Source organism: Amblyomma mixtum, chromosome 10 (assembly GCF_055824585.1).
Source record: "Amblyomma mixtum isolate Tamu chromosome 10, ASM5582458v1, whole genome shotgun sequence".
Lineage (NCBI taxonomy): Eukaryota > Metazoa > Arthropoda > Arachnida > Ixodida > Ixodidae > Amblyomma > Amblyomma mixtum.
The window spans coordinates 15277080-15289816 of record NC_143021.1 but is presented as its reverse complement, the minus strand read 5'-3'; positions in this window follow the sequence as shown (position 1 = coordinate 15289816).

Genomic DNA, 12737 nt, shown 5'->3' with positions numbered 1-12737 from the left:
CAACACTGCATCATAGATGCTCAGAGAGCAGAGAAACTTTTCGGCGGCATGTTTCAAAAAACAGGTCCCAGTGGTCTGGCGATCACAAAGATTGCGTTTCAATAATTACAAAAAGCGCCAGAAATAAGCAGCAGACGGCTAAGAAGAAAACATGAAACAGGCATGTAGGCCATAAATGGAGTTTACCGCACGAGGCAGATTTTTATTTCTTGGCGGCAGAACGAATAATTGACCCGTAAGCACTGATGCTCTCAGCCTGCCTCCCCGGCCTAGTGCCGAGAGGGGTGAGAGAATGCATTTGTTGGACACGAAAAAGTTCTTTTACCCTCCTCCTCTCAGTCAGTCGCTTACGTTTCGCACCTGTTCAAAATAATGTCGAACCAACTCGCCCACCAATACGTGGGCTAGCTCTCAGCAAAGAGGACGAGAATGCGAGTGGTCACAAATGGTGCTGGACTGTGCGGGGAAGCACTCGTCCCCTGTGGTTCGCTTTCCCGCATGCACCCCCAACTGTGGTTAGTTTTCGCGCAATGACCCTCAACTGTGGTTAGCTTCCCCTCAATGCACCCTCCTTAGTTGTTACTTTACTATCAGGGGAGGGCGCTCGCATCGCAGCGACACGAGCGCCACGGATGGAGTTTTTGCTGCGCGCGCGCGGGGAAGAGAAGGGTCCTCTTCTGCTCGGGACCGGGGAACGCGTGGACGTCCACGCGCAAGGCTCCGCTCCTTGCCGGCGGGCGAACTCGTGTGGAAACATGGTCCTGTCAGATCATCCCGTCCGGCCTCGGAGCTTCCCTCTTGCCCTAGCGTGGGCGAACGTTCGCTGATAACCGCGCTGGTGAGTCGGACGTCTTCGATTCGTCAGCGTATTTTGTTGCTAGCGGGCGTTTTTGTTGTTCTAGCAATAAATGCCTTGTTTGTGTCAGCTAGTGTGTCGTTCCTTTGTTCCCTTAGAGCAAGGCCCGCTGTAGTCGGCGTGCGCTCGGTAGCGTAAGCGACCACGGAGTGGAGTCCGCGTGGTTTTGAACTGTATCAGCCGCGGTTAAACGGGGAGAACGTATTTATCCCCCCTTTCAGCCCCACATCTGGCAGCCCAAAGTGGGGCCTGCTCTTGGAACATTAGACGACTGTCTGTTCGGTTCGAGGAACGCTCTTTGTCCGGACTTGACAAGTGCTAGGCAATAAGTACAGAAAGTTGGGCTAGTTGGTGTGGATTCATACTTAGCAGCGCAAAAACCGAGGACCAAAGTGAACGAGGAGAGACAACACAAGTGGTGACTATCAACTGAATTTTTTATTCACGAAATTGAAGCATTAAAGGCGTTAGAAAAAACAAAATCGAAACACAAAAACCACTACCACGCGTGCGAAGGAAACCTATGACATATCATTCCTGTGTGAAATAAGAACACAACAACAGGATAACAAATGCAATCGCATCAGACCAATCCCCCGTACTGTCTGTTCGTACTCAAGAAACTGCGCACAAAAGGAACCTCCTTTTCCTGCAGGCTGACCGACGGTGATGCGGCACACGTGCCTATTTTTTTAATCACGTAAGCTTCTATCAGCTCCCGGCAAACCTTATCGCTGTGCCTGAACAAGATATTTGTCCTATCTAGGTGGAGAAAGCAGTCTTTGCAGCCCCTGCAATGCAAGGAGAGGTTGGATGACACAGCACCTTTCAGTGATGTCCGGTGTTCCGCTAAACGCTCATTGATACAACGACCGGTCTGGCCGATGTAATTCTTACCACAGGAAAGCGGAATGCGATATAGAACACCTGCGTCACAAGCAGTGATCCTTTTTCTGCGGGCTATCGTACATTTACCCCTCCAGCGGACACCACCATGCTCAAGCCTCTTGCGCAAGCACTGCACACACCAGCAAGCTTATTCTTCGCAGTGTAAACCACGTTGATCACGTACCTCGCCCCCACTTTCTTTAGGCGATGTGAAATGCCGTGGACATAGGGGATTCCTACCAATCGTTTCTTCGTCGCATCCTCTTTCACGATGACCTCGGGCCTACCGGTCCTGGCCCAGATCCTTTCAGTGACTCTAGCCAGAGTCTGGTCAGGAAAACCTGCTTCCTTAAGCCGGCGTATTTGTGCCAGGAAGCTTGTTTCAACCTTGTGGCAGCAAGATTTTGAGAAGGAGGCTGTTAGGCAAGAACTAGCAATGCCGGCCTTCACCAATTTCGAGTGACCAGAACTCTGATTGAGGAGGGGCTTTCCCGTCCTTGGGCGATACTCCCAGCACGCCCCACTCGCATGGCAACCAATCTTCAGGTCTAGGAGGTGGATGGAGCCTGACTGCGGTAATTCAAATGTGAACTTCAGACCGTCGCCCCTTTCCTTAAATATATTGACGACGTCCGGGATAACCCTGGGGGAACTATCTTTTCGGAGGATCAAAAAATTATCAACATACCGGAAGACTCTTTCAGCAAGATCAGGAATATCTTCAGCTAGTTTAGCGCCCGTTCTGCTTAGGAATATGTCGCTCAAAACAGGTGCGACACGGGATCCAACGCAGACGCCAGACCTCTGGATGTACACTTTCCCGCCCCACCCGACGAAGGTCGAGTGAAGCGGGAAATACCACATTCCGCCATGAACACAACCTCGTCATTATCCTCGATGATGCAATCCTTCACATACTTCATAAGCTGAGCATGGGGTAAAGAGTAAAATAAATCTTAAACGTCTATGTTGAAGGCGAGATGCCTCTTTTCCTCCACCTGTGACAAGAACTTCACATCTATAGAGTTTCTCACGAAAAATGGGTCGGAAAACCTGAGAGAACCCAGATGACGCTGTAGAAATCCGGAAACAGCATGCTGCCAGGTGTCCCGCTCCGAAACAATCGTCCTGAAGGGAGCGTCTGGCTTATTGGTCTTGGCTGTGAAAAACAAGTCCAGAACGGAACCTTTGCTATTGCTGACCGTGGCAACGGTCACTGGGACTGGGTGCCCAGCTTCTTGGCACAAATACGCCGGCTGAGGGACGCAGGTTTTCCTGATCAGACTCTAGCTGGAGTCACTGAAAGGAACTTGGCCAGGACCGGTAGGCCCGAGGTCATCGTGAAAGAGGATGTCCCCTATGTCCACGGCATTTCACATCGCCTAAAGAAAGTGGGGGCGAGGTACGGGGTGAACGTTTTTTATTTATTTCATTGATTTCATAATACTGCAGGCCACTGCCTGGCCCAAGCAGGAGTGAACTTACAATGTTACATAACCAAAAGAATAAAATTATTCAATATTAGCAGCACACGGAAACCAAAAGAATAAAACCAAAAGAATAAACTTATACAATGTTAGCAGCGCACGGATACCAAAAGAATAAAACCAAAAGAATAAACTTATAAAATATTAGCAGCACACGGATACAAAACATATATATAAGCAATATTAGCAGGTAAGTAGACGATTTAACGCATCAGAAAAATTTTGCGAGGGAAAAACAGATTCCGGTAACGAATTCCAATCTTGCACTGTTCTAGGTAAAAAACTGTATTTACAACTGTTAGCTTTGGCGAAAAGGGGAGTAAGTGAATGTTCACGAACGTTCCGAGTCCTTCTCACTAGAGGACGCTTAATGGACTCCGGAAGCTTCAGTTTATTTTTACCTGTTAAACTATTAAACAAGAATACCAATCTATTAATCTTTCGGCGGATTTCTAGTGTAGGAATGTTATTTGACATCATTAACTGCGAGGGAGAGTCTTCCCTTTTGTATTTTCCGTATATAAACCTAACCGCTTTCCTATTGACTTTTTCAAGGACCATTATGTCCTTTTTCGTGTACGGTTCCCAAACGACTGAAGCATATTCAAGTAAAGACCGCACACAAGTTTCGTTAGCCAATTTTTTCATGTGTGCTGGGGCAGTTTATAGCTTTCTTCGTAAAACCCATAGCTTTCTCAATGCGGCTGTAGAAATATTAGTAATGTGTGACGACCATTTTAAATTACTGTCGAGTGTTACACCTAAATATCTATATTTCTCAACTTCCAAAATCATATTACCGCGAATAAGGTAAGGCAGCAAACTTGGAGACTTCTTTCTAGTTATACGTAAGACAACAGTTTTTTCACTATTAAGTTCCATAGCCCATTTAAGACACCATTCATTCTTCAATGGCAAAAACTGCTTTTTGTACAGAGCTGTGGTCATATTCCGATGAAGTTTGTTTAAACACAACACAGTCGTCTGCGAATAACTTAACAGAAACATCTTCAGGTACAACCGCAACTAAATCATTAACATATATGAAAAACAATAGCCCAAGCACACTTCCCTTCGGGACTCCTGATTGAACACTAACAACACTTGAAGCGGTCTTATTAATTTCCACATATTGCCGCCTGTCTGTAAGGTAGGCTTTAACCCACTGAATGATAAAAAAGGCACACCCATACATTCCATTTTATAAAGAAGTTTGCCATGTGGCACCTTATCAAAGGCCTTGCTAAAATCAAAGAAAACCACGTCCGTTTGCCCGGACATATCAAGCACCCGCGCAAAGTTGTGCACAGCCAGAACAGTCTGAGTAACTGTGGATAACCCGTGCCTAAACCCGTGTTGACAATCAGAAGATTATGATCGCTCAGGAACTTTCGCAGGTAACCGGCTACAATGTGCTCCAACATCTTACAGCAACTCTATGTTATGGAAACAGCCCGATAATTTGAAATTGACAATCGATCACCTTTTTTATATACAGGAACCACACGTGCCATTTTCCAATGTGAAGGAAGTTTTCCTCATGCTAATGATAGTTTAAAAATGTCTGTTAGGAAACCTGATATTTGCTCTGCGTATCGCCTCAAAAATACATTCGGAAGACCATCGGGTCCAGCGGACTTTTTAGTGTCCAGTTTCAAGAGCATCGCCAGGACACCCTCACTAGTCACTTCAATGCCCTCCTCTGGTGCAGGCGCTGCTTTTATTTCATATTCATCTAACTCTGAAAACACCTCGTAGAAATACTGATTAAAATTCTGAGCTATTTCGGCAGCGTCCGTGATAATCGTGTCGCTAAGTTTTATTTTGGTAAGTGCACCTTTGGGTTTACTCAAGTGCCGCCAAAATTTCTGCGGATCAGACTTTAGAAACTCTGCTAAAGTGTGCGAAAAATATTTAGTCCTGGCGCTGCTCACTTTTGATAACAGGTCATGTTTGATGTCTTTAAACAGCGGCGTTGACGTCCCATGCTTTTTACGATATCTCTTAAGTCTACGCTTAATGTGTATAATTTCACGAGTAATCCATGGATGCTTCCGCTTTTTAAATGTTTTTCTGTCTGGAACGTAATCTTTAATACAATGCCTAAGCACATTAGCGCACCGTTGCCAAGAGCTTTCCACATTACATGTAATCACAAGATTTTCTTCAATATAGTCAATAATCGCCACATCGTCAGATCGACTAAATTCCTTAACTGTAGCAATATCAAGCGCGTGTGTTTTTGACTTTTCAACTTTCCAGGGGAAAAAACTAACTCATGGTCAGATATAGCGGGTTCAATTGTAACCGTTCCTTCTCTAAATCTTTCGCTAATGAACAGTAGGTCAAAAATTGATGTTTCGCGAGTACAATCAGTAACTATTTGGTCAAGACCATGAGCAAGCATAACATCAAGGATAATATCGCTCGTTTGCGATAATCCAAAAGACAGATTGTTCAAATTTAATAAAGGCAAATTAAAGTCGCCCGTTACAATCACATTCTTGTTTCGTAACAACAACAATCGATCATACAATTTACTCAAGAAGCTTTCATCAGCATCTGGAGCATGATAAACCCCACACAAATAAAACGCTGTTTCCTTCACATTGATCACAAGGTTGAAACAAGCTTCCTGGCACAAATACGCCGGCTTAAGGAAGCAGGTTTTCCTGACCAGACTCTGGCTAGAGTCACTGAAAGGATCTGGGCCAGGACCGGTAGGCCCGAGGTCATCGTGAAAGAGGATGCGACGAAGAAACGATTGGTAGGAATCCCCTATGTCCACGGCATTTCACATCGCCTAAAGAAAGTGGGGGCGAGGTACGTGATCAACGTGGTTTACACTGCGAAGAATAAGCTTGCTGGTGTGTGCAGTGCTTTGCGCAAGAGGCTTGAGCATGGTGGTGTCCGCTGGAGGGGTAAATGTACGATAGCCCGCAGAAAAAGGATCACTGCTTGTGACGCAGGTGTTCTATATCGCATTCCGCTTTCCTGTGGTAAGAATTACATCGGCCAGACCGGTCGTTAAATCAATGAGCGTTTAGCGGAACACCGGACATCACTGAAAGGTGCTGTGTCATCCAACCTCTCCTTGCATTGCAGGGGCTGCAAAGACTGCTTTCCCCACCTAGATAGGACAAATATCTTGTTCAGGCACAGCGATAAGGTTTGCCATTAAAAAAGAAGGAGACACGTGTGCCGCATCACCGTCGGTCAGCCTGCAGGAAAAGGAGGTTCCTTTTCTGTGCAGTTTCTTGAGTACTAACAGACAGTACGGGGGGGTTCGCCTGATGCGATTGCATTTGTTATCCTGTTGTTGTGTTCTTATTTCACGCAGGAATGATATGTCATAGGTTTCCTTTGCAAGCGTGGTAGTGGTTTTTGTGTTTCGATTTTTTTGCTAACGCCTTTAAAGCTTACCTTTCGCGAATAAAAAATATTCACTTGATAGTCTGCGCTTGTGTTGTCTCTCCTCGTTCGCTTTGGTCCTTGTTTTTTGCGCTGCTAAGTATGAAAGTGCTAGGCCTAGTGTGGATTTTGATCGCTAGGACCTCCGGCATGCTATATTGAGTGCGAGGTGTATTGCGCTGCAGCATGTTTGAACTTCTCGACATGCTCAGGTTGTTTTTGTCAACTTTTTCTTCCTGGAGTTTCTTCACAAGAACCACTTGGTCCGCATCGAGGGAGCGCGAGGCCTAGCGCCCGCGGAGTTGCCAAGCCCGAAGCCAGTGAGTACGGAAGCCGCGTGGGTGCTCCGAGTTTTCTGAATAAATTTTATCGCTGTCTGTTTCGACTGTGGGAGTCGCGGCTCCAGGAGCCAGGTGGCCTGCGGCCTCAGGTGCCGCTATGAGCTCTCTGGTATGGCAGCTCGGCACCGGGCCCTCCAACATTGTCCGATACGGTGGGCGCCGACCGCTCAGAAGCTGCATCGTGCAGTGAGCGCGGTAGGATCACCCCACAAAGCTGATGTCTCCTCGCGGCTGCGCGCACGAAACCCGTTTCGGGTCATTTTTTTGTTGGGGGTCGGTGTAACAATGGTAGTGAGGACTAAGGCTTTTCACAGCTGCCTTCACCATGTCGGAAAAGACACGACCACCGGACCGTGGTTTTGAGAGGGGGCGCACTTTGCTGCCCACCCGTTTTGTAACCTCGCACGGACTGAGCAGCCTCGTTCAACTCAAGAAAGCGCTTTGTTCACTCGAACTTGGCGTTGCACAGCCGCCCGACACGCTTTGCTAGCACGTTGCGCATTGAGCCACGAGGCCCTTGTGTACGCAGTTTCCCCTCCCGTGGCCTACGTTAAAGGCATGTGGAGTGCGTTTCGGAAATCTTGCAGATCCATTGGAGTCACCAGGCTTGCTGTTCTGTGCACATCGTCTCGCTGCCGCCTGTTGTGACGGAGCCGCCTGTATCCTGTTTGGCGCATCCATCCGAGACCAGGCAGCAGTCACCTCCGGCTGCTGTTAACCGGCCAACTACTGCAGAATCCTGGCCTACAGTGGTCAAACGGCCTTCTCTTCGCGGGCCTGCGGACACGTAGTCCGCGGGCCTTGCGAGACGTCCCAGCGGAGACCTTCACGCCGCCTTCGGAATACCGCGGAAGACTGGGAGCACGCAGTGAAGTTCAGGTTCTTCCTTGCACCAGAGGTGCCCCGCCAGAGACGGCTTGTAGACTAGAAGACTGAATCGTTATCTTCGCACCAGGGGTGCCCCGTCAGAGACGGTCTTCCGATGAGTTGGAACGCAGGGATAAACAGGGGAATACTTGAAGATTTATAGACAGATATTTACATCACATACAAATTTAGGCACTGGAGACAAGTTTAGCGGCAAAAAGAGAAATTAAGCAACAAAGATACAAAACAACCAAAAAGTGGATCTGGCTAACAATAGGGGAGGCCCCTACTCGGCATAGCCGAAGATGCATAGCATCTCACCTTAGCGTAGAACCCTTATTCCGGCTCCGGGGCCCAGTTTTAAAGACCTAGAGGCCCGGCCCACCTTTAGTAGCACCCAATCATGTTATACTCCTAACATGATTGGTTCATCGAGAGCATGGCCACCCCTGCAGCTTCCGTAGGGTAAATCACCTTCTCCATCACAAAATACCAGTAAAAACAAACACACACGCACAGACAGGCCAGCACGTGCAAGGTAAAACATTCTCTTTCTCGCAAAAAAAAATAAAAGAAAAGCAAGTGAAAACACCCAGTCGTGCCCGCACGTGCGAGGTAAAACATCCTTTCCTTCGCACAAAAATACACGCGGAGCGAGGGACACCCGTAGTTCCCGGCGCATTTGCGAGGAGGAGGAGGAGGAGGAGAAAAGCATTTATTTGGTAAGGTACAGAGAGGTGCTCGGGGAGAGGCCCCTAGTGGGTCTCACCCTTACAATACTAGTCGGAGTCCCTCATTCCGGGATCCCGTTGGTCGAGACCGCTACACAAGTCCGCCGAACCAGGGCCTGCTGGGCCGATAGTTCCTGGCAGCTGGGTAGGGCCGCCTCCCAGTCCTCTCGGGTAGGGGAAGGGGTGATTGGGGGGAGAGAAGGATTTTTTCTGCATGCCCAAACCATGTGGAAGGTGTCGGCCACCTCCCCACAGAATGAGCAGCGGCCGTCAAAAGAAGGATTAAAGTGCTTGAGAACCGCCGGGCACAGCAGGGTGTTTGTAAAGAGCCTGAGGAGAATTCGTTCGCCAGCTTTACCCAGTCCTTTCATAGGAACTGGGTATCGCCGGTGTTCGGCACGATAGTGCTCAGTAATTTCTCTAAAAGAAAGGAGAGGGCTGTGATCTGGGTTAAGCTCCTCCCAAGGGACGCCTGGTGCCCGGTGAGTGAGTGCGCGGGCTGCCTCATGGGCGGCTTCGTTACCTGGCATGCCTTGGTGGCCGGGGACCCATATGATTGAGCGATGAGTTGGATCGCCGTCGCGAGTACTGCGGTGCAAAATTTGGTGAGCGAGTGGAGTGATCCAACCGAACTCAAAGTTACGACAGGCTCCTCGAGAGTCTGTGAGGATGAATTTAGAGTCGGGATGGGAGGCTGCGAGGGCGATCGCCACCTCCTCCGCATGCGTTGAGTTGGGCGCTCTGAACGAGAGGCCGTCCACCTGTTTTCCCTCGTGTATGACTGCAGCCGTGTACCATTCCCCCCTGGAGCGGTAGGGGCCTGCAATGTCGACGTAGAAGACGTGTTTCTTTGAGCCATAGTGGCGGTGCAGGGCATTCGCCCGCGCCTGGCGCCGGCCATTATGGTCCTCCTTGTTCATCTTAGTCGGAAGGGGTCGAACGTAGAGGGCGCTTCTCCACAGTTCTGGCACTCGAACCCGTTCCATGGTATGGTGATCATGTCTGATATGTAACCGGTCCAAGAGGCGGTGACCGGACACGGTCTGGGCGAGACGCGTGTATTGGTTAACGAGATGCGCCTCGCGGAGTTCTCGATAGGTGTTCACCACCCCCAACGCGAGAAGTCGCGCGTTGGAAGTGGATATCGGGAGGTCGAGGGCTCTCTTGAAAATTTTGCGGAGTACAATTTCCAAGTGATCTTCGTCATGTTTCCGTAAGCGGAGGTAAGGAGTCGAGTACAGTACTCGACTTGTTACGAAGGCATGCGCAAGCCGCATCGCATCCTTACTTCGCAACCCTCCTCGCTTGTTGGAAACGCGGCGAATTATTCGGCCCACCTGGTCGCCGACTTTGCGGAGTTTGGCAAGAGTTGTGTCTGCCTTACGATGTTGATTAATGAAGAGACCGAGTATTCGTAGCTCCTTCGCTTCACGGATGGGGCCGCTTGCGAGAGAAAGCTGAACGGAGATTTTGCATTTCGGAGAAGATCGAATATGCACAAATTCAGACTTGGACGGGGAGCACTGGAGGCCGCAGTACGTGGCATAGTGGTCAACTATGCTCGCCGCTGCTTGCAGGCATTCCTCCATCTCTCCTATATTTCCCGTAGTGGCCCAGATGGTGATGTCATCGGCGTACAGCGCATGCTGAACACCGCCGACAGCCGCCAGCTGTGCCGGGAGATACATCATAGCAATGTTAAAGAGAAGCGGGGACAACACAGCGCCTTGTGGTGTGCCCCGCGTTCCCATCTCAAACGGGCCGTACTCGGTCTCTTGTATACGTATATAGACCAAGCGGTCTGTTAAGAAATCTTTGATGTAATTGAATGTACGAGGACCACAGTTAATCTCGCAAAGGTGTTTTAGTATATCGCCGTGTTTAACATTGTCAAACGCACCCTTGAGATCGAGTGCTAGGACTATTTTGTCGTTGTGTGGGTGTTCTACGGGTTCGAGAACCTCGTGATGAAGCTGTAAAAGGATGTCTTGTGCGGACTTACTGGGTCGGAAACCGAACATGGTGTCGGCAAACGAGTTCTTGCTCTCGAGATATTCTGAGAGGCGGTCACGGACCATCGTTTCCATCAGTTTTCCTACGCATGAAGTGAGGGAGATGGGCCGGAGGTTGTGTTTACCGGTTTCCCCGCCTTTGGGATAAAGGTTACCAATGATGTCTTCCAATCCGGTGGCAACGAAGTGTCCCCGGTCCAAATGGCGTTAATATATTCGAGTAGGGTTTCGTATGCCCGATCAGGAAGGTTCGCCAATAATTTGACTGTGACCTTATCCCTCCCGGGCGCCGTCCCCCTGTGCATTTTGGCAAGAGCCGCGCGAAGGTCGTGAAGCTGGAAAAGTTGATCCAGTTCCGGATTATCCCAGCCTGCATACGAATAATCCTGCCCACGCGGGTCTTGATCCTGATTGAGGTATTGTGAGCGCAAGGTGTTCGCTAGCTGCTTCGTGTTTCCTTGAAAGTTGTGTATCGCGCGATTGATGTGTTTCTGTGTTTCCGAGCGTGTTTGTGTGGGGTCTATGAGAGTCCTGAAGAGCCGCCAAGTGTTGCGGCTGGACATATGTCTTGCTGCGCTGTTGCATCGATCCACCCAGTTAGTGTCTGCGAGCTGGGCAGCATACTCGGCAGCTTGCTGGGTGAGGTCAGAGATGCGAGCGCGGAGTTTACGGTTGTGTTTCTGCCGCCGCCATCGCTTAGTGAGGCTGCGGCGAGCTTCCCAGAGGTGCATCAGGTGGTTATCCACGTCAGGTGCACGCTCCGTGAGCGGCCGCGTTCCGAGAAAGGAGACGCTTCGCTTTGAGCGCCCCGGCCGCCCCCCTCACGCCGTTGGCGTCCATTGAAGACGGTAGCTGGCGGGGTTGTGAGGGAGAATCACCGGTCCCGATGACCCCGCGTACACTACCGATCCCTTACACACTCTGTCGGCGTGACCTCCGCTGCAAGACCTGCCTCAAGTGCATGAAGACCAGGAGACTCCTCCATAGCATATACTTGCAGGCGCGTGGGTCTATTTAAGGTTGTGGGAATGTGGGCACGCACTAGTCCCCTGTGGTTCGCTTTCCCGCAATGCATCCTAAACTGTGGTTAGCTTCCTCACAGTGCACCCTCCTTAGTTGTTACTTTGACTAACAGCGGTTTGCGCTCGCGTCGCAGCGACACAAGCGCCACGGATGGCGTTTTTGCTGGGCGCGCGTGGGGGGGGGGGGAGAGACGGTCCTCTTCTGCTCGGCACCGGGGAAGCGCTTGGACGTTCACGCGCAAGGCTCCGCTCTTCGCCGCCGGGCGACCTCGTGTGGAAACATGTTCCTGTTAGCTCGTCCCGTCCGGCCTCGGAGCTTCCCTCTTGCCCTAGCGTGGGCGAACGTGCGTTCGTAACCGTGCTGGCGAGTCGGACGTCCTCGATTCCTCAGCGTATTTTGTTGCTAGCTGACGTTATTGTAGTAGCAAAAAATGCAGGGGGTACTTTGGCTCTCTAATGTACTGCAAGGCGAAAGCGTTTCCTTGCCACTGTTTTTGTTTACTTTATTTTTCATATTTCTTATCCTTTTCTTAATTTTATTGTTTTTACTTTTATTTCCAAATCTTATTTTTATTTTTATTTTTGTTTTTCTTATTTTTATTTTTATTTTCCTTTTCTTGACTTTACTCCTTTTATTTATGAAGCCCATGCATTCACTAGATGCGCCTTTATTCATGCTGGAACCTTGAGCCTTTTAAGCAGGGACGCCGAAAGGCGGATGAATCTGCCGACGCGTCTGTCGAAACGGCTGCCGACGCGTCTGCTCACGACAGTATGAGGCATTAAAGGCTTTCGCCTTAATAAATGCCTTGTTTGTGTCAGCCAGTGTGTCGTTCCTTTGTGCCCTCAGAGCAAGCGCCGCCGTGGTCGGCGTGCGCTCGGTAGCGTACGCGACCACGGGGTGGGGTCCGCGCGTTTTGGAACAGTCAACCGCGGTTAAACGGGGAGAAGGTATTTTTCCCACCTTTCAACCACACAACTGACAGAAGTTGCCTGATATTATTCACCACATTATTACACTATAATGCAGTAGCACTGATACCTGTCATTGCCAGAGCCATATGTCCTGCACTTGATTCCATGCGATTATTGCACGGATGGGTTATCTGTGCACTCTACTGC